General features: G+C 44.5%; 1 pseudogene across 1 annotated transcript; it reads right to left on the bottom strand.

Annotated features, from left to right (window-relative positions):
• Window positions 1–7,851: 7,851 nt before the first annotated feature.
• Window positions 7,852–20,988, bottom strand: LOC143757153 (sodium- and chloride-dependent GABA transporter 3-like; annotated as a pseudogene). The gene is made up of 6 exons (XR_013210422.1): window positions 20,877–20,988; window positions 18,554–18,688; window positions 11,501–11,658; window positions 9,875–9,936; window positions 9,255–9,734; window positions 7,852–8,029 (listed from the first exon to the last, which is right to left on the bottom strand). The product of XR_013210422.1 is annotated as a sodium- and chloride-dependent GABA transporter 3-like (transcript).
• Window positions 20,989–22,897: the final 1,909 nt, after the last annotated feature.

Here is a 22,897-nt window from a genome sequence, read left to right as displayed (position 1 = left end):
CAGGGAGTTTTAGAGTGAGTGTGGCCTCAACAACCTCATTTGAGAGACCTGAGTCTATGACTGGGTCCCCCACATTTCCATAACTCTGCTCTACAGAAATCCTGGGAGTAGAACCATCAGGGAAACTAAGTACAGATGCAGCCTAAGCCATGTCTGCACCTCTATATGAGCTATATTAATTCTCCATTCCCCGGGCCTCAGCCGCTGCCTCGACAGGATGTCAATTAAGTGCCAGAAGAGATGATGACCCATCCACAGACACTGAGCGACCATCCATGATCACTCCCCAGCCCGTGAGTGAAGCATCCGTCGTAAGCATTACGCGACGACAAGGAGCTCCCAGCACCGGACCCTGGGACAAGAACCAAGGCTTCTTCCACATAACCAAAGTACGAAGCACTTGTGCATATACTTGATCATGCAGAAAGGGTTGCCCCTCAGGGAAACCCAACGCAAAGGTCTCATGTACAGCAGGCCATCAGACCTAGACAGTGAGTAAATGGCCTAAATTTATCTTGCTCACGGCTGTGGAGATAGACGATTGATTGTGACACGATTCGTCTCCACACACAGATCTAGAATGGGACGCAACCCTGCATCCTTCTTAGGAACGATAAAATACCGGCTTTTATCTCGTACTCTCTGTCAGGGGAAGGAACATGTTCTATGGCCCCCTTTCCCAGCAAAGCCTTTACCACTTGTTCCATAACTAGAGCCTGCTCGGGGCCTAACACTGTGGACAGGACCCCCCCTTTGCCCAGGAGCCATTGAGATATATTTAGCAGTAGTTTCACGCTGCTAAAAATCTACTAAGGGAACCAGTCTCTCAAGACTGGTCTTAGGTGTTACTCAAGCAACCAATTCGGTCAAGTCAAGTCAAGTCACCTTTATTTACATAGCACTTTTTACAATACAGATTGTTTCAAAACAGCTTTACAGAGATAACAGGAAAATAATGCAATGAAGTTTGTTTCTAGAAGAAAATAGCGTCACAGTCCAGCTTATGTAAGTTTAGTGATGGTTAATTTTTGTTGTAAAAAAAGTAATTAATTGTGACTATAGCGGCAGCCAGTAACCGCTAAGAGACTGAGTAGAGGGAGTAAAAGTTGATGCATTTCCACTGAAAATCCAGGTGGTTAACATTGAAACGAACAGCAACATGATGAATGATGACAGTAAAGTAAGCAAAAAAGCAATGAAATGAAATAAAACTTAATGAAATGAAAACATTCAACAGAAAGTGAGCACCCCAGCTACTCACGCCCTTCCTACATGCTAACCACATGCAAACTAACAGTTAATATGCACCAATACCAAGTGACGTAACAAACCGTAAGTAAACATTTCAAAATAAAAGACATCAACCCAAACCTGGCACCTACAGTGACCCCGCCTGTGAAAACCCGGCTAAAGTCGCAGAATCTAATTATGAGTTTAAAAATGTTAAAGTAGTCATAGCCATAAAAATGAAACAAATAGGTCATATGTGTTTATTGCTGTAAATAATAGATTATACCAAGGGTTTTGAGATACAATACTTAAATTTTCATTTATAACATGATAAATACTGAAATTAATAATTTTATTGACACTACGTTATACTTTTGCGCAAAAAAATAACAAAAACGGACATGGGCTTCCTAAATTTTGATTTCAATCGTCTCTGGGTTTATTTTAGCACAACAACACCTTCTTTTCTACTTCTTTTCTATCAGAAAGAATAAACAGACCTTATCAATCTGCACAAGCGGAAACACTAGTTAAGGAAAAAAAACACACACAACAATTTTTTACTTAAGCCAGGTTCAGATGTCTGTGGAGATTGTTTCGTGTCATTGCCAATATTTTAAGAACAGCTTATTTGTTTTGTAGCTCAATATTCTGCCAATAATAATAATAATAATAATAATTGTATTTTAAGGACATTTTAGGCCTGCTATGTGTCAATCTAATTTGTTTGCTGGATGGTGATGCGTCGTTTTGACATCTGACATGGCGGCACCGAAACATGAGCAGGAACGTAAAATAGCTGATTGCTTAAACAGCTTGTTTGATATTAATCTTGATGGAATTGCCCCAAATTATGATACAACCGGTTTCACAGCGGATTATTTTCTGGAGGATGATGGTGATGACTGATGATGAACAGGACACATTCTTGGACGAAACTGACGAGGAATTTGGTGGTAAGTTTTTGTCATGACTTTGTTTATGCTAAATGTATGTACACTTTAAAAGTCAGTTCAGCCAATGTAATGCTAACATCCTGTTGATCCTGTGATGAACAGGATGAATTCATCCTATGATGAATTCATCCTGTGATGCAAAAATAGTCGATTTAAATGTTTATTATATTTTTTGATTGAGATTGAGACAGTTTAAATTAATTACGTTCATTTATTTGTTTGATTACACTCTGAATTGAAGTCTGCATACCACCCATAGCCTTGCCTGTTTCTTGTCCCTCTGCCCTCCCCTCAATTAATCAGATGCAGTCTCACTAAACCGAAAAACTGATATTTTCAAATAAAATGCTTTATTATCCACTTTAAATGTTAAGGAATTATTTTCTATTAGAAATTCGGTTCCCTTAAGTGGCGCACCGGCAGGGAACAGCCAAACTGATTGCTCTGACACCCTCCTCACAGAGGGGGCGAGTATCCCAGCACCGCTATGTTTCCGGGCGGACACTGAGATATGGGCTCACCGGAGAACACTGCGCCCCGAAGCACACTAGGTGGCGGGGTTGGCAGAATGGCCCCCTGAGGGCACCGAAGGAAAATGGGCACTGTATAATGAGGTGATAACCACTTCCCCAAGAGGGAACTGCCCCCAGAGGTCTGGCGCCATTGGTCTAAGGACCTCTTTGCCGAAGCCTTTTTTTAGATAATGACGGTCCTCAGATCTGTCTTAAACCCAAGACGACTTCGGCTGAGACTGCTAAAGGAATCTGCATCTTGAGACTAGCCTCTAGCCATGTTAGAGAAGCCAATCTGGTGCTCTGAAACGAATGACAACAGGAAACAACTGAACTGACCCCTCTTAAACCCTCTTCCTGCGAGTCAGACACTGAGACTAGATCTCGCTGGGGACCACTGCGCCCCAAAGCACATGAGCTGGTGGGGTTGGCAGAACGGCCCCCGAGGGCACCGTATAATGAGGTGCTATCCATTTACGCCCTGGAATTTCACCATTTATTTCCTCAGAATTAAATGTAGCCAAAGATCAACCAGATAAGTAAACACAGTCAGGATGAAAGGCCGAATAGTATATTAGTACAGACATCTAACACATAGACATCTATATCTAAATCTATATATATATAGATTTACCATCCATTTACCTTCCGTGTCTTTGACTTCCATAAACTTCCATATAACAATTGTTAGGTACAATGTACTTATATACTTGTGTTCATGTTGTATTGTAAAATATGGTAGCACTTTATTGGACAGTCGTGTTTCACATGCAACTACTATGTACTTATTATAGAAATTACAGTAACTGGATTACAACTACATACTAACCCTTCACCTACCCCTAAACCTAACCTTAACCCATGTAGTTACTATATATTACCAGTACTTTCTTGGGCAAGAGAGCAGGGCACAACATAACACTTTTTGACTTTCTCAGTTTGTGTAAATCTACCTAGGGTTTAGAGGAATTATTTTTTTCCAAATTAATTTCACACATGTCTAGTACAATTATGTGGTTTGGTTTACAGTGTAAACTTTTTCTTGATATACCCCGAAAGAATGGAAGTTAAATGTGACCATAGGTGGGGCATGTTGTACCGTGAGGGGCGCATTGTATCATGACCATATGACAGCTTTAAATGCTATCTGATCTAATAAAAAAAAATATACAAGACAAACTAAAATATTTAGTTTGACAATAAACACCGGAAAACACAGCTATACAACATAGTTCAAAACAATTATTAATAATTTATGAACATTGACTCTCAGTCTTTATTCACCTTTTACTCATGTTTTCTCAACATAGTTCATAAAGGTATAGAATAGAATAGCATAGTAGGGGCACATTGTAAAGCAGTGTTACAACATGCCCCAACTGCAAAACTGGGATTTAAACCCGACTGCTGTCTTAGCGAAGCATTAAAGAACTTTATCAACTGTTAAATAACATATTGGAGATTAACATAATTTCATATTTGTCTAATTTTAAATAAACACTAAAAATAGAGATGAAAAATTAACATAAGACATTTACTTTTGCTATGGTTAAATAAATGTTCAGTGATATCTTTCAAAGATTTCTGAATTTTGGCACAATTTTTTCTCTATATAGTGTTGATATGGCAACTAGTAAATACTCTTAAGTTTCATCATGCTAGCATGGGTGAAAGTTTTTAAAACAAGTGTAGCGTATATGGACAGTCTCAAACGGCTTAACCATTCTGAGTCTCAGGAAAGCTTGTCAACGTGTTGCTTTGTTTAATAACTCACCAGCTTAAGCGCCAGAAAGTCTGGGGAAAATGGGCTTTTCGACACCTTTTATGGGCCCTCAGAGCAATACCAAATCATCCCACACATTCCCCCAGCCCTAGGTCCGAGCTTCAAAGAGATCTTAATCGGCTCTCCGAGGAGAGTGAGAGATCTCTTCACACACACACACACACATGGACCTTTTCATTAACTATTCGATATGTTTTTATGCTAGCCTGCGCACCCACGTCATATTGGGATACCTATGATTTTATCGTAGTATTAAATTAACTATAAGTGCTTGTAATTATGCATTAAGATGTATCTTTGTAATTTTCAAGTCTTTCTTGGTATCGTTGTAATCCTCTCGGTCCAACTGAGTTGGTTATATACAGGATATTACAGTAAAATGTATGATTCTATGTGCACCCGCTTTCTCGAGTCGAAATGACAAATTTTAACACTATCATAAACTAGGCAAATGAGCCATTAACAAGACAAAGAGAATGTCTTTCCCGCTCACAGAACTCCTAGTCGATTGGTCAGTTCACTCCGGGAGGTGTGAACTCGGACTCCCTTTAAAGTCATTGACCAGCGGTTTCACCACTCTCTTCAACTCTCTCTTCAGTTTTTGTCTCTTCAACCTTCTTCAGTCCGTCTTGTTTTATCTTCAGTTTGTATTTTTGTTTTCTTGTCAGGTCTCGTTAAGTTTTTGTTTCCCTTTTCGTATTCTCCTTTCTTCATTTCCACCAACGAGTGAAATTAACTTAGCCTGAATTATCTGGCAAACTTTACTTTCAATGGAGATTTGAACTTCCTGTGAACGCGCGCAGCTCCGAAGAACCGAGAGAATGCGTGCAGCTCCAAAGGACAGCCACACACACGTGCCTCCTTGACTCCACAACACAAAAGAGCTATATGTGCAAGTATCGTATTTCTGATTTGATTCTTTGCTGGCTCTCAAGGGTTAACTGTTTGTGAAGTTTGCTAATTCTGTGATCCTTCGTGATCTCTCTCATCTTCTCCCTCTTTCTATCAGTCTGTTACTCTCATCCTCTTTCATTGTTTGTTGTTTTATTTTGTTGTATATACATTTAGTCCATGTAATCTTAGTCATCGGTATACGTAGTGTTTCCTTTATTAAATCCATGTATATTCATTTATTGACTCTGTCTCTTGCTCATATTACGAAGTCCCTTTAATGTTCGATCAAAGCTACACGCTTTACAATTGTTGATACTTTAAATAGTATTTTCTTTTATAGAACGAGAAAAGCTGTTTTTCATGGCCAAACAGTCTTTCTTGAAAGTCTATAAGAAGGATAACTCCTCTTGAGATTTAATAAAAAATCCTACGGTCAGTTTGCTGGACAAACAGATTATTTGATAACAAATTAATTTCATTAAGAGTTATGAGCTAAGAATCGCTACACAAGTGTGTTACAACTAGCCCCACGTTTCGGTGTGCCCCGCTGTCCCCTACAGTGTAAGTACAACTACTGTAAAATAAAGTGTAAACTAAAACCCTTTTCTGCTATTGAGGTGGGATACTGGTGAGGTTTGTTCTCTGTGTCAAGTCTGGACTCTTATGTAGTTCTGTTCCTGTTTCCTGTTCCTGGTGCTATTTTGTAGTTTTTGTAGTCCCCATTGATTAGTCCTGATTGATCCCAGGTGTGTCTAGTAAGCTTTTTACCCCTTGTGTATATATAGCTCTTGTGTTTCCCTTGTTCTTGGTCAGTTGTTTGATGTATGTAGATGGTCCCATGTCCCTTTTCCCTGCGTTCCTTGTTTTCCGGTTCTTATTTTGCTTTTGTGTTTAATAAACAACACTCACATTTAGATCCATGTCTCTGCCTGCAATCTCATCTGCTCCTCCAAGTTACAGAATGACTGACCAAAAAATGGATCTAGCAGGGTTTTTTCTCATCCTCCTTTGCAGGGCAAGTGCTCCCCCAATGCCCACATCCGTACATTTTTGAACAGGGCCTACCATACCCACTCTCTGGACAGTTCACTCGTTTGATTTTATTGTTCTGGTCTGAATGAACCTATCAGATCACAACCTTTCCCCTTGAGGGACATTTTGTGAATTTGTGGAGCATGCTCTTCTGCTTAGCAGATCCCCATTTACTGTGGGAGAGGTGGAGGAGGATCCCACATGTGACCACTCACGGTTCCCCTAAACATTTTGCGTCCCAAGCTCCGATGGTCATGGAGCTTGGCACAGCATGAGTCTCAGCCCTCTCAAGACTGGTGGCCCCAGAGCTCTCTCGCCCAGTGGTCCCAGAGCTCTCTCGTCCAGTGGTCCTAGCCCTATTTTTCTTAAACAAACGCGTCGCTTCGCTTCAAAAGGCCTTTATTACCCTCTCAGAGCCTTGTGGAGCACTTTTATGATGGATAGATGCACTTTTATGGACTTCAAAATAGAAACAGCAATTCACTGCCATTATAAAGCTCAGAAGAGCCAGGACATTTTTTAATATAACTCTGATTGTATTCGTCTGAAAGAAGAATGTCATACAGTATACACCTAGGATGACTTGAGGGTGAGTAAATCATGGGCTTATTTGGAAACCAATGTCATCAATATGACAAAATGCTAATTTCTTAATGGTCCCATGACATGCTTCTTTTTGTAGGCTTTGATATAGGGCTTAGTGCTCCCTAGTACTGTATCTGAAATCTCTTTTCCAAAATTCAGCCTTGGTACAGAATTATAGCCACTACAAGCCAACCCACAATAACCATTCCTTCAGATGTGTAGAGTTGGTGTGGCCTTGACCATCTTGCGGCAATGGTACCATGCATGTTTACATTAGATATATTGCAATGGGACACAGACACGTTCAAGCATTTCAGTTTGACCCAGAATCTGATCCGGATGGAGAAGCAACGGATGAAAAAGTTGCAACTCAGCGGCTCCAGCAGGACTCATCCGAATGGTTAGTTTAAAATATTATGTCTGGATACTGTACTATAATCGGATGTTTTACATATGCGGTTACAGTTATTATCATGTAGCTCTGCGATTTTGAAATGCGGATATCGCACGCCATATCACCAACAGGAGAAAGGTTATTCAAATAACAAAGAAGTGTACAACACTCGCGTTATAGTGTGTGTATTCACACACATACCTGATGCTATACCTGAGGCTGTTAGCTGCATAGCTAATGTTACAGCCACATTCTACATGTAACAAGCTAGGTAACCATAAATAGTAAAGCAACACAATTATATATCATTAGTTGATTTACTTGTCTGAGGTTTGTAGCTGAGCCAAAGAGAGTTGGTACTGATCCAGACTTTAGTTTTAGACGTTCAGCATGGCCAGCTTTAAATTGACCCATGTTGTGGAAACAGTCGTCTGTGAAATATTTTGCAAATCTTTGGTGTGTTGTGTCGGTGCATTTCCAGAATAAATGACATTAATCCATTGAACCTTCTGGGGATTGGATGAAGGAAGTAAAAAAAAAACTTTGGTGATCATTTGTGCATCCAAATATTGAGCAACTATTGTGCTTCGCTTGTTCAGACGCCATGATATTTCTCTAGGAAAAACTAAAATCATGCGCACGCCTTCGTACCAGTGTTAATTTTGTCAGCCAATTTTGATTTAGTTTTAGTCTTAGTCTTTTGACTAAAATGCCATTTAGTTTTAGTCATATTTTAGTCATCTGAATTGTTTTAGTTTTAGTCTAGTTTTAGTCGACGAAATACAATAACATTTTAGTCGACTAAATCTACAGTAGATTTAGTCGACTAAAATATAATGGGTTTAGTTCAATTGTAATGCATTAATTTAGAATTTCTCTAAAATTTCCAAACCCATATACTCCCGGAGAAAACATCTATTAACCTATTAATATGAATGATTTTTAAGTTTGAACATGCAATACAGATAAAGATTTAACTGCTGTTACTTAAAAAATATCTTAAAATGAAATAAAACCACTTTTCCTAAAGTACAACACCGTCTTCTTTACAATGAATGATATATTCATTCCTTATAACTACTTACACATCATTCTTTATTCTTTCAAGCAGACATATTTATTTGTATGAATTAAATATAATTAATCCTTATTAAAGCTATTAACAAACAGTGAATGCTTTTCTCTTTTTCTTTTGTTGCTTGATCAAAATTAAGGACACGGACCGCATTAGGTTTATTGCCACTGTCACTTTAAGACATCGGATCATGTCCAATGACATGCGGATACAATTGCACTGATGCACATCCGACACACTCACAGTTTAAGACATAACCAGCATAGTTTACATGAATACTCTCCAAAAAGGACATTTAGACATACTGTTGTGTATTTCTCCATTCAGACACGAAAGAGAGCTCAATTCAGTAGCCTACACGCGCGCTGTAGGTGTATTGTGCATGACTGCACGCTTCGGGTTAGGTGTGTGCGCAAAGAAAACCGCACCGAATAGAGCTCTTTTTTGCATCGTCACTCTTATTCAGAGATCTATATGTCTGATCTACTCATTCTCCCAGACGTTCACATTTTTTAACGTTTTATGACCGCGGGGTAGATCACGTTACAGTAGCCTACAAATGTGCGCATCTACCACACACGCAGGACATCAGTTCTGACGGATCGCTTCCCAAATCGTCACTATCTAACATTTTCGTCTAGTTTTTATTCGTTGACGAAAATGTCAATAGATTTTCGTCATAGTCTTTGTCATTCAAAACTAGGTTTTATTTAGTTATCGTCTCGTTTTCGTCTGTGAAAAAATGTCGTTGACGAATAATTTTCGTCGTTATTTTCGTCAACGAAATTAACACTGCTTCGTACTTCCTCGCTCGTTTTCTCATGGGCGGTCCAAATTCTCTGGGCGGGCAAAGCAGAGAAATTGGAGGAAACCTTTCCTCCGTATGATATCATACGGAGGAGATTCAAGATCAGCCCGTCTGAGCTTTCATTTTCTCACAGGCAGAGAAAGATAGGAGAAGCTCGGTTTACACCGATTGAAATTTCTAGACATGAGGGGACCAAATGCAGGCTAGGGAAACTAATATTAATGTCAAAAAACCTCAGAAAGTGAAAATTCCATGTCAGGGGACCTTTAACAATAACCAGGGCTAATATTGACTTTATGGAAAGTAATCGATAAATAAAGTGACATTTTTGCACACCTTGCCTGTAGATTTGACTCCTTTCCAGATACAGAAATAACATATGATCCACATTGCAATGAGACACAGAAGAATCCGTTGATCTTACCAATCTCCTCCATACCCCCAGAGAGAGCCAACACTCTTTGTCTGTAAAGAGAGAAACAAACCTTTTCCTTTGTTTTTAATTAACAAATTAATAGTTAAAAATGTATTTGCTTAATTACAATAACTTTTGCAAAAGCAGAATGTTCATGCAAAACTCAATACAACAATTAGTATTTATTTACTCCCAGAACTCAGTAGCTGCAGGTGTTGAATTAATAAGAGATGTCCGGTTGATGGTCAAATTCTTTGCAGCACAGAGCCATCAAAGACAGTGAAAAAAAAATAAATAAATAGGATATTCAGCAGATGGCACTTATTGTTTAGTGTCACGGGTGACAATCTGAGGTGGCGGAACTATTATTTTGGGCCTTCGTCCCCCGGGGAACACTTCCGTGGGGAAGACCCAGGACCTCTCCGGTTCCGGCAACATCACTCCGGTTCCTGGTAGATACACAGCACATGCGCAGTGTAAGCGCTTTGACCACTGATTGGGGCGCGCGCCACGCCAACACAGTTAAAAGGTCCTTGTTTGGTGATTCTAGGGGAGGAAAAAGAAAGAAAGGAACGACACGTCCGTGGCAGTTGAAGTCATCGGCGAACAAGGAGAGTCCAACGGGGAGTTAAGTGACATTGGGGCTGAAGCGAATGTACGAGGAATGCATATAAATATGTGGGCTGTTGTAGTTTGGAACTAATGATTGCCTGAAGTATTGCTGCAGGGAAGTGTTTTACGATTGGCTGTGTGAGATGTTAAGACTTTATCGATGAAGTTGGAAGAGACGCCGCGCTGAAGCCCAATTTGTGAGTGAAGTGATTATGATCTCTTAAAAATGTGTATTCACGTGTGTTTGCCGTGTGGATTGCAGTGTACACGAGAGTGGGAGTGCAATGCCTAGGCTGCGGTGGTCCGGCCTAATTCATCCTTTTACAACGTCTGAAAAGAGAAGTATTACAGTACTATTGAACTTGGTTTCTGTTACAATTCATCAATGAACACCGTAAGAAATCCAGCTTTATTTAGCCTGTTTTACCATTATAATGTACCATTGAATAAACGTCTGGATGGAGAAGTAACACAGCTGATTGTACTGCATCATAAGCAACCTGACCTCTCATTTTCTCTGCCTGAGCCCCACAGAGAAGCAGTTATGCTGCGAGCACGCTGATGAGTGACCGAGCCCCATTCTTTCTGCCTGAGCCCCACAGAGAAGCAGTATCGCTGCAGTTACGCTGGTGAGCAACCTGGCCTCTCATTCTCTCTGCCTGAGCCCCAAAGAGAAGCAGTTATGTTGCGAACATGCTGATGAGCGACTGAGCTCCATTCTTTCTGCCTGAGCCCCACAGAGAAGCAGTATCGCTGCAGTTATGCTGGTGAGCAACTTGACCTCTCATTCTCTCTGCCTGAGCCCCACAGAGAAACAGTTACGCTGTGAACACACTGATGAGCGACTGAGCTCTATTCTTTCTGCCTGAGCCCCACAGAGCGCAGGTGAGCAACTTGACCTCTCATTCTCTCTGCCTGAGCCCCACAGAGAAACAGTTACGCTGCGAACACGCTGACGGGCCAATTGAGTGTTACGGAGTCCAGTGGCCTCCGATTCCATCCAGGCCTGCACAACGAAACCACCGGCTCAAAATATTCTTGGACTTCTTAATTTAATAAAAACATTCCCTTTTAATCTATTCATTGGTCTCTTTGTCCGTTCATTGGTGTACCCGTGGTGTTGGCTCCTCGCGATGGGGTGCACGTCCGTCCGGGCTGTGGGCCGGACCATCCCGGGTCGGTGACATAAAAGTTTTGATGTTACTTTTATTTTTTTTAGATTATCACCTGTGTTACAGGTGTTGTCACAGCTGTCCCAAGGCAGTTGGGCACTAAAAGAGAAGAAGAATAGCGCCCAGGCCAGAATGATGATGTAATACATGCAGCTGTACAGAAGAATCAGTTGTCCTGCATAGCCAATACCTGAAAAAAGCAAACAGAAACACTGACTAGAAGAGAATCAAAAAGAGATAATTAATGAGAGAATTAAAGGATGATTTTCAGAGATTTACCGAGATTTACCCAAATGTAATATCTGTTCCCTTTCAGTCGAGAACGTCAGACGTAGTCGACGGTCGACTGAATTGGGAGATCGCTAGAGAGCCTGTCTTCTTCGAGTACTATTGAACGAGCCAATGTAATTGGCGTGCGTGATTCGCATCACACACTCCGCCCCCGCGGCGCGGGTATAAATACGGAAGTGGATGCACGCACTAGTTGCCTTTCGCTTCGGAGCCGATCGTTTGATGTCTCTGAGAGTGCTGTTGTCTACAACGAGCGAGTGTGTCGGTATTCTTCAGGAAGACTCTCCCAGTGCTGGTGTTCTACAGCGCGAGTGCAGCGGTGATCGCGAGCTTTGAGCTCTCAACTGCTGTTTTAACAGCAACAAATTTCTAAATGTTTGTGTGTGTTGATGGCTGGTTAGAGGGCGGAAAAGTGAGTGCTTCACTGTTTCAGTTCTCTGTTCAGTGTTGCCGCGGTCATTCCCCTGTGTGCTCCGGCACTGGTGACGGTCCTATTTTCTGAAAGAGCAACACGGGTGCGTTTGCGTCTTTTTCAAGATGTCATTCCGCCCGTGCGTTTCTGGGTGCGGTCGTTCCCTGTCTCTCTCTGATGGTCACAACTGTTGTGTCACGTGTTTGGGCTTACAGCACGCTGAGACAGCTTTTGTGGACAGCTCATGTTTTCACTGTGGGAACATGACTGTCGCAGTGTTGAGGGCGAGACTCGCCTTCGTTCGCGGAGAGCGAGTCCCCATTACCATGCCCCACCCTCGGGTGCTGTGTGGGATGGTTGACCGGAGGATAGTGTTGGATGTCCCGCCCGGTAACCATTCCCTGTGGGCTCCTCACTCCTCCCTTCCACTGCAACCACTGGAGCCTCCTGTGTTGTCTGCTGGTCCATCTGTAATGGGTGGGCCAGCGATTTCACTCGGGGCTCCCCTGGAGGACAGGACGCCGATTGCAGCATCGGAGGGTGAGCTGACTTCTAGAGATGATGACTCGGCTGCATTGTCTCCCTCCGGGAGTTCAATGTTGCCCGAGCCGGATCCAGAATTATCAGCTATGCTGAAACGGGCCGCCGAGGCTGCCGGGCTCGAGTGGAACCTCCACCGTGTCCCGTTCAGTCTCGGTTGGAATCTGGAGTTTGGTATCTTGGGGCGGGCCGCGCTGGTTCTCAGCTCGCCGCCCCAGTGCCTTTCTTTCCCGAAATGCATGGAGAGCTTGTCAGGTGGTGAACAGCATCTTTCTCTGCCAGAAACTGCCTGACTAGCTTTTCCCCCTCATTACCCTTGATGGAGGAACGGTGAAGGGTTGCGAGGTGTCCCTCCATTGGAGCGGTCTGTCGACACAGGTGCACCTGTGTCCGGCGGCCGCTGCCTTTTGGGGGGATCCTCGTCTCCCCCCTAAGGCCTGTGAGTTTCGTCTGTTCCGACGGGCAGAGCTTACAAAGCCTGTGGGCAAGCCCCTTCCTCTTGCGTGCCATGGCGTTGCTGCAGGCTAGGGCACCCATGGCATGCACGAGGGTAATCCAGACCGTGCGCTCATAGGTGAGCACCGCACTGCATCCGACCTCACCCTCCGGGGTACGGGTGTCGTAGCGTGCGTGATCGGTCTGGCGATGTCCACCTTGGTGGTCCAGTAGCGCCTTCGTTGGCTCAGCCTGGTTGGTATGGCGGATGCGGACAAGGTTCGGTTCCTGGTCTCCCCAATTTCCCAGGTTGGGCTGGTCGGCGACGCGGTGGAGAACTGCATCAAACAGTTCTCTGCCGCTCAAGCGCAGACGGAGGTCATCCGGCACATCCTGCCCCGGTGGCCAGCTGCTGCCTCCACCCGCCGCCGGTGGCAGCTCCTCGGCCTGCTCGTCGCCGTGGGCGTTCTCCGGCCGCCGCTCCTGCTGGCCCTCCGCAGCAGCCTCCACCCAGGCCTCAGCAGGGAGCCGGCCGCAGTAGAGACGCCCAGCCCGCTCCAGGCGCTGCCAAGCCAGGTGGCAAGCGACAGCGAAAGCATTCCGGAGCGGGCCGCCCAGGAATGGATGAGATGCTCTTTGAGTGGCACGATCACTCCCTCCCCCCGGGTGAGGGCCGGGTGGAGCCTTTGTTTGTGTGTGTGTCTGTTCCGCCGCTGGCTCCCTAAAAAAAAAAAAAAAAAAAGCGGAGCAAGCGGTACCCACACTTCAAAGAGAGAGCAATTTCATCTGTTCCTGGGTCCCAAGAAGGCCAGTCTGGCGGGTGTGACCCTGTATAGCCTTACACCCCTCAGCTCCCCCTTGGTCGCCAGCAGGCAGCTTGGTGCGTTCGAGGACCCGGTCATCCGCCTTCTCACGCGCCCCCTGCCGCTTGTGGAGACAGGTAAGTGTTGCACAGCACACTAACACCACTCTCTCTACTTTGCTGCCCCACCTCAGGCTCGGCTACCCCGCTCAAGTCAGTGATAGTCATCACATTAGGTGTTGAGCAGACGTGCTCCTGAAAATTCAGTGATATTCATCACACCGAGTGTTGAGCAGTGCTCCTGACTTGTGCGTGCTTATCTTATCCTGCTGGCGAAGGATTTGATATAGCCGCTCCTCCAGCCGGTACGAAGGCCAGTTGTAAACTCGTTCTTCGTGCTACTAGGGGGTGGGTCGTGACCATCTTGGCCCAAGATTGGTCTGCAGCTTTGACCTGAAAGACAGGTGCTTCAGATCTCTACCTCCCGCACCGCAGGCCATCCTGTGTGTTGCGTCTAAGGGTGGAGTATCAGTACAGTGTCCTTCCCCTCGAGTGCTCCAGAGCCCGTTGGGTCTTCAGGTCAACTGGAAGAGAGTAATCTCGCCCACGGGCTGAGTATCTCTTTTCTAGTTTTGGAGAGGTACTCGGTCCAACATGTCTCTCCAATGAGAATGTGTTCAGCTGGTGTTGAAGTGAGAAAGGGTCCCACTGAAAGAACTTTCAGAGGCTCCTGGGGTATATGGTAGTCGCAGCCTTTGGCTCCCTCCATATGTGACCGCTTCCGCGCTAGCTTCACGATCGAGTCCCGAGGTGACCGTGGCAGAGCAGCTCACCCTGTGTGACTATAGTTCATCCCGGTCTGCTGCCAAACCCTCTTCAACAGAGGGGCCATGTACAAAGGGCGTGTTTTAACGGGGGCCTGGGCGACCCCCGACTACACGGGCATTCGTGCCTCGAGTTGTTAGACATTGCGACCGTTGCGCAAGCTTCCCCTGCATGTCACAAACTCACCCGTCACCTCCTCCTTGGAGTCAGACGCTTCTGAGGGCGCCTTGTTCCACTCCTCCCGCTTACTCAATCGTGCCGCCATCGAGCCTCACGACAGTTATAGCCAGGGCAAGTGGAGACTCCATCCCCTGGGTCCGGCTGGGTCATGACCATTCCGGGGCCGCTCAGTTGCCCCCGGTTTTATTTTTCCGCCAGTGTTTGGGTAAACCGAGCGGACTACCCTTGGACAAACACTGGGACTCAGCTGCCCCAGGGGCCCGCAGAAATGCGTTTAACCCCAGTGAGCCTTCTAAAAGTGACTCCGACTCATGGTCGCCTGGCGCCTGCAAGTCAGTGAAATCATCACTCTTCATGTTGAGCAGAATTGCTCCTGAAACTCAGTGAAGTTCATCGCACTCAGGTGTTGAGCAGCAATGCTCCTGTAGCTCAGTGAGTCCATCACAGGTAGCTCAGTGAATTCATCACACGCAGTGCTGAGCAGAAATGCTCCTGGTGCTCAGTGAAGTTCCTCGCACTCAAGTGTTGAGCAGAAATGCTCCTGAAGCTCAGTGAGTTTATCACACTCAGGTGTTGAGCAGTAATGCTCCTGAAGCTCAGTGAACTTGTCACACTCAAGTGCTGAGCAGAAATGCTCCTGTCGTTCAGTGAAATTCTTCGCACTCAAGTGTTGAGCAGAAATGCTCCTGAAACTCAGTGAGTTTATCACACTCAGGTGTTGAGCAGGAATGCTCCTGAAGTTCAGTGAACTTGTCACACTTAAGTGCTGAGCAGAAATGCTCCTGTCGCTCAGTGAGGTTCTTCATACTCAAGTGTTGAGCAGAAATGCTCCTGAAGCTCGGTGAGTTTATCACACTCAGGTGTTGAGCAGGAATGCTCCTGAAGCTCAGTGAACTTGTCACACCCAAGTGCTGAGCAGAAAATGCTCCTGAAGCCCAGTGATCTTCACATGTTGTGTGAGCAATGCTCCTGTCTTTTGCGCCCGTCGCTTGCACCTACGTGCCAAGTCAGGAGAGGAACAGGTCTTCATAGTTGCCCCTTATTGGCCCAACTAGACCTGGTTCCCTTCAACAGCCTTCCTGGCTTCCCCTGAGAACTCTTTCGGGGACGGGGCACGATGGCACACGCGTTCTTCCCCCGGAGATTCCGGGTGGTATTACATCTGAACGCGGAGGTTCAGGTGGCTATCACAAGAACATGTGATAGTTACCATCACTTCTGCGAGCACCCCCTAGAATTGGGTAGCGTGCTTACGCCTTTAGAAGTGGAACCTAGTCGTTGAGTGCGTCTTCTCTCCAGAGGAGATCCTGAAAGCTTTCGATCACTTCAGTGCTCTCTTTCCTGCAAAATGGGTTGCAGTAGGCTGTTTTCCTTCACCCTCAAAATGATGTTGCCTCGGTGTTTAAACGACGCTCATCGTGTTGCAGAAGTATGCAGAAGCACGTTCTGATCGTCAGGTTCCTGAGGAGCAAGGTCTTGTAAATCCTTGTGTCCCTCTTTATCCTCTTGGGCCTTGTCCCTGGTGCGACTGCACTGCAGAGACCGCCCCTGAGCCACTGCAGGCAGTGAGTTAAAAATTCTGTTATATCAGTTCTCCTGCTCGCGTGGTCTCTACTAGAGGGTAGGGACTTGCTCGCTTTCAGTCAACGTATTGTGCCTGGAGTCTGGGCCGGCTAACTCTCACAAGCTGAGACCCCGGCTCGGATGGTGCCCAAGGTTCCTACCTCTCCCGTAATAGGAGCAGGTGGTGAGCCTGCAAGCGCTGCCCTGGAGGAGGCAGATCCAGCCCTGGCTTCTCTGCCCGTTCGCTTGGACGTGTACAGAATGCAAGTCATAGACCTCAGACCAGCTCTTCAAATATCTGTTGGAATTCAGCAGAGAGGGAAGGCTGTTTCCATGCAAAGTTGCACTTAGTGCTTGCCTTCATTTCGGCAAAGGTCCGAGATGCAACATGTCCACTTAGGTGTTGAGCTCCTCTATGATGAGTGTAAAGTGCTCCGCCTGGGCGCTGACGATATACTTTGCTAAACAGATTCTAGAGTTGGGGGCTGGACGACACCTAGTTGAACCGCTGCTTCCCGTGGGCTCCCTTCTCATGAAGCCAGTTTCACCGTGAGCCCGGTTCAAGTGTCGGCTTGCTGCGCCATTCCCCTCCTATGGACTGGATACGTGCGCCTTTCTACTCCAGTTGAGTTCCCTTAAAATTGAACCCTGTTGAGTTCCTCCACACCCCTCCGACGTCGGACGTGCGGAACGTCTGGTGTTAGGCCTACCACTCGTAAGCAGTGTGGAACCTGTGTTAGGCTGGGTCCATATGTTGCGGTCCCTTCGGTGACCCCATATGTGTATTCTTCCACGATACGGCTCCCTGCGGTGAGCCCGTGTCTTCCCTCGGCAGAGTCTCTCTGCCGTCACTGTCCGGTGTGTCTCCCCCCGTCTTAGGCTGGAGCCACCCCAGTGACATTCCATATGTTAGACTGCCCGGTTTCCGCCCAGTTCATATGTGTATTCTCCACATTACCTCCCTTGGGTTGGATGTGGCTTCCGCAGCGTCCCTTCCTTCCAACGTACGGGGAACGCTTTCCCAGTGGTCCTGTAGGAACAGCAGTGACTTCCCTGGCCTAAGCCCTGTCCTTCCCCGCCTTAAGTTTGCGGGGGCATCAGGAGGCTTTGGTTTAGGCACTGGAAGGTGGCAGCGTTAGTGGCGTGTTCAATGGGTGATCCCAATTCAGTCGACCGTCGACTACGTCTGAAGTTCTCGACTGAAAGGGAACGTCCTGGTTGCGTATGCAACTCACCGTTCCCTGAAGGAGGGAACGGAGGACGTAGTCCCCTTGCCACTACCGCTGGACCACCGCTGACCCCGGGTTACTCTCGGCTCCTCAGCGAAAAGCAACTAGTGCGTGCATCCACTTCCGTATTTATACCCGCGCCGCGGGGGCGGAGTGTGTGATGCGAATCACGCACGCCAATTACATTGGCTCGTTCAATAGTACTCGAAGAAGACAGGCTCTCTAGCGATCTCCCAATTCAGTCGACCGTCGACTACGTCCTCCGTTCCCTCCTTAAGGGAACGGTGGGTTGCATACGCAACCAGGACGTTGCTTTTACACTATATGCACTTAAAGTTTTGGTTCTTTCTACTGATTATTTATTAAACCAGATTTCTTTTGAAGTATTTTTCTACTGGATCATGTGTTCATATTCTTCACTTAACTAAAAAGAAATCTGTTGATTTAATTAAATAAATGGTTTCGGTTACATTTTATTCTAAGGTGTCTATTAAATGTATAAATACGGTGTAATTATACATTTAAGCACTGAGTAATATTAATTATACTAACTATAGGGTTAGGGTTAGGACTAGTACTTGGTTTAGGGTTAGTTGCATGTAATTATGCATAATTTACCAATATTACTGGAGTAAGCAAATGTACAAGGACACTGTAAATTAAAGTGTTACCATGGTGCCTTTGCCACTGCAACGTGTGTACAACTGCATGACATTAAAAGTGTTTGGATGCAAAAAGATTAACAAAATTTTAATCAAAAAATGTTTAAATCTTTTACAAAGAGATGTTTTGTTTCTACAACTCTCACTCTCAGCCAATGGACAAAGGCGATGCCAACATGTAATTTCCCATTCCCGTGTGTACTGTCCCATTGCGGTCTCTAGTAGGAACAGAGGCACCCGACAGGTAACAACAAACACCAGGTAGGGTATCAAGAACGCCCCTGAGAACACACAGAATTCCTCCATTTGTCCTTCTATTCTGTCCATTCCACACAGTTTTCACACGTGAAAGGTCCAGGCTACCCTAATTCTGCAGTGATGATTGATGTACTGAACTCTGGTTAGTTAAAAGTTTATACAAATTTATCAAGCTATTTATTGACTGATCCTCCCCAGCTGAACTTCCAACCATAGTTACATTCTTTTAGAAACAAAGACAGAAAAGTTACTAGATCAGTATGATAAAAAATATATAATTTTATGTAATGGGTAGTTTAAAATTATTAACATAATGTGACTAAGTGAAATAATGCAAAGTGGCTAGTTTTAAACACATGGTTTGATTAATCCATATGTAAAACCTACAGCCTTCAGTCTAGGAAGACATTCATGCAGCCAACTAGTGCTTCCATTTAACGTTTAACCAAGGAATAACAATAGATTACTGTTTGTAACACTGTTTCTCTGAAACATCGAGTGGAGAGATCCACCTATGGAAGTGGCATCTATACTTCATCTCTGCAAGTCGGGCTTGACAGACAGGAGCGCAAGTCCAATCACAGGTAGTAAATCTGCCTAATACCTGAATGCATAAAAGACCTGTATGTACTTCCCTCAGTAAGCATATTCACTTCTCGTGCAGCAAGTGGGGAAAGCACGGTGGATCCTCCAATTGATGCATCAAAGAACCGGGGGTAAGCCTGGAGGAGTGCATCCACCTTGGCGGATGAAATATGCTGTAACAATCAGCCTAATCGGTAGAGTTACACAAGCCAGAAATGGGGTCAGATTAAACTGTGAGAGTATGGGAAGTGTTTTAAAAGATGAGACGATAACAGAGATAAACTGAATAAATTAAGTGTATTTAAATTTTTTACAACTTAAAACAGCACTATAAAACTAGAAGCCTTAGGCTGTTAAAAGCATAGAGTCCACAAGTCCTTAAAAACAACTCCTCATTCCAGCTTTGGTCATCTTGACAGAGACCCTGGCCCAATCCCAATTCGCATACTATCCGTACTAAATAGCATTCAAAATTAAAATTAGTAAGTCCCAAATCGTAGTATGTTGAAATGAGTGTTCCAAAGATACCCGGATGGTCTACTGTTTCCGGTCAGAATCCGAAATGCAGATCGATGCACACTCAAACGACTAATATTGCCCACAACCCATGGTGCGTTGGAGAAGGATTCGGTTAGAACTACAAACACGAGTGAAGGTTTAGATAGGTTTAGATGTAGAGAGGTTTAGATAAATGGATTTGAGTGATTAAATATCTGTATCTAAACTGACGAAAATGTATTTATTCAACGTTGTCTACATTATATTGCATCTGCAGCAGCATTGTGAACTTTTGTAAAGATACGTTTAGCCATTACCTTTTAAATGCATCATTATATTCAAATTGCAAACACATGAGGAGAGCTTTCGCATGAAAGACCCACGACTGGCAGATGAACGTGCTCTCTGAAACAGTAGGAAATCAAATTAGATTGAATGGAGGATTTTAACTGTGACAAGATGATTGACAGGGCAGTTTACAGTGACAGGATGCACGCAACAGATCTGTCCGTTAAAGATGACGTGATAGTATGTCCCAAAGCTTGCCTACTCTTTTGCTACACACTCAAAAGTATGTACTTTTTCTTCACAAAAAGAGTACATACTTTTAGGTCGTAGTATAAGTAGGTGAATTGGGACCGGGCCCCTGTTTGTTTGCCATGCTGCTACACATGATCAGTTACATGACAGGCAGACCAAGTATGAATAAAAGACATACACACATTGAAACAGATAAGAGGATTAAAATGGACTAAAATGACTAAGACAACATGTAAACCAATAAAAACTCTAATATACAAATAATCATCATAATATATAGAGTGGTTAATCTATACCACCGACCCCACCCACCCCCTGTAATAAATGTCTTTGTAATAAATTTGATAAAACTAGGCCCTCCCACATAGGCACTAGTCTGCCGGAGGAATCTATGGGAACACCAGAGAGAGGTGGAATCCGATACCAGCCTGGGTGTCCTTGGGTCGGTGATGCCATTCCTACCAGGGTCCTATAGTACCCAGCCTTTCCTGGCACGCCACTCACCCCGGCATTTTCTCCTATCCGGCTTAAGGGTCTCTTTCAGTTATGATGAACAGTGATGATGTTGATGGTGAGGTGGTTTCTTGCCAGGGTTGAAGACAGCACAATCCTTGGTTTCCACACCACATGACTTGCAGTCCTTGACAAACCTGTAGGTGTCACTGCGGATTGCGGGCCACCAGGCAACTTCCAGGATCATCAGGAGGGTTTTCAGACGCCCATGATGTCTCTCTACTTTTCTCTGATGGAAGTGCTGTAACGTCTGCTGGATCAGGACCTCAGGAACGACGAGCTAGATCCTCATGTTGTCGTCCCCCTTTTGGATCCGCCGATACAGTAAGCCCTGGTGTTCCCGCACTTTGACCCGGTTGGTTGGTTGAGTGGTGGGAGGGATGGTAATTCCCTGGAGCATGTCGTCATCACCCTGGGCACTGGTGAGCTGCTCTCTGGAGAAGGGTAGGCTGGTGAAGATAGTGTCCAATTCTGGGCCTGTTGGAGTGAGGGCGCAGAATTGTCTGTCGGCCGCTCTGTTGTAGGTTTGTGAAGTGTTTGAGCTGGTGGGAATGCTGATTGGAGGAAAGCCAGGGTTCGATGTGGAAGGCACTGGGCTGTTGGTCGCAGTGGGAGGAGAGATGGCAGTTTCTGGAGCCTTTATTTATTCCAACTGTTTTGCCCATTACTTGTCTCTCCTCTTGAAACACTCGATGACCTCTCTCTCCAGTGTTCCCACGACATCCTTTATAGATTCCTTCATTTTACCCAATTTTAAATCCACAGCCTCTCGAAAATACACTTCACGATTAAGATTTCTTTCAACAGAGTCTTTAAAATCCTTCTCTAATTTTAAAACAATGTTTTTAAGAGCAATCACCTCAGCACCAAGCTGTATACATTCACAATGATGTAAAAACTGTTCATCATTAAAACCAGCTGATATATTAAAAGAAGCAGCATTACCTTGATTAGTCATCATCTTAAAACACTCTTCTCAACACAGCGTTAAAAATCTTTAAGCGTCCCCGTACGGGCCACCATAACAATCAGCCTAATCGGTATAGTTACACGAGCTAAAAATGGGGTCAGATTAAACTGTGAGAGTATGGGGAAGTGTTTTAAAAGATGAGATGACAACAGAGATAAAGTGAATAAATGAAGTTTATTTACAATTTTTACAAGGAACTTAAAACAACACAATACAACTAGAAGCCTTAAAAGCATAGAGTCCATTGGTTCCATACCATAAAACAGTCCTTAAGAGTCCTTGTGTGCTGTAAGTCCCAATGTGTAAGCGTCCACCAGTGTATATACAATCCAACTGTAGTGATAATCCAATGGTATCAATCCAGAATGGTAAGTCCTTAAAAACAACTCTTCGTTCCAGCTTTGGTCGTCTTGACAGAGACCCTGGCCGTTTCTCAATATGCGTTCTTGACTGTACTTGTGTTCTTGAGGACTTGTGAAACATCATCAGTCCCTGCCCAAGTACTGTTCCAATTCAAAGTTCACAGCTAGCCAAGTCCAGTTCAAATCCCACGTTTGTGTTCTTGATCTGCCCCTTTTACTGAGGAAGCATCGAGAGGTGACTTGTGTGGATTTGAGCCAGCCAGGTATCCCAGAATGCATCTCACACCAACCAGCAAGTGTCAATGGCAGAGGAGAAAACCCGCGTGATATCAAAATACTAATGTTACTGCGTCAATGTTACTAATGTAATTTTAAGAGTGTTTCAGGCGAGAATGTAGTTGTTTAAAGCTCAAACCTGTGGTTTATTTATAAAGATAGTGCCTATTTGAAAAATGTATCCGACGTTTTCGGAGTTGTGAGATCCAGGCGATCACCAGGGGCGTTCAACGCTCATTAACCCCGACTGGAACAGCTTTTCCTCGGCTAGTCCTTCTGATGTTTGCCGCTGGCTCTGATATCTCTAGTCTAGTGGTTAAACATGAGATATAATTTGTCTTGTGTATAAGTCGATCTTTGGTCTCATTAATCTATAGTTTGTTCCATGGCAAATAACTTTATATATTTAGGCTATTTAACTTTAACTTTGTAGCCTATTAGAGAGCTGACTTATGTTTGACTGAATTGTTTGCTTTATTTCTCATTGT

Source organism: Siphateles boraxobius, unplaced genomic scaffold, assembly GCF_051911475.1.
Source record: "Siphateles boraxobius isolate OS27281-9 unplaced genomic scaffold, OSU_SipBor_1 30, whole genome shotgun sequence".
In the NCBI taxonomy this organism is placed as follows: domain Eukaryota; kingdom Metazoa; phylum Chordata; class Actinopteri; order Cypriniformes; family Leuciscidae; genus Siphateles; species Siphateles boraxobius.
Note: the sequence above shows the minus strand (reverse complement) of the source record. Positions and strands in the feature narration are given on the sequence as shown.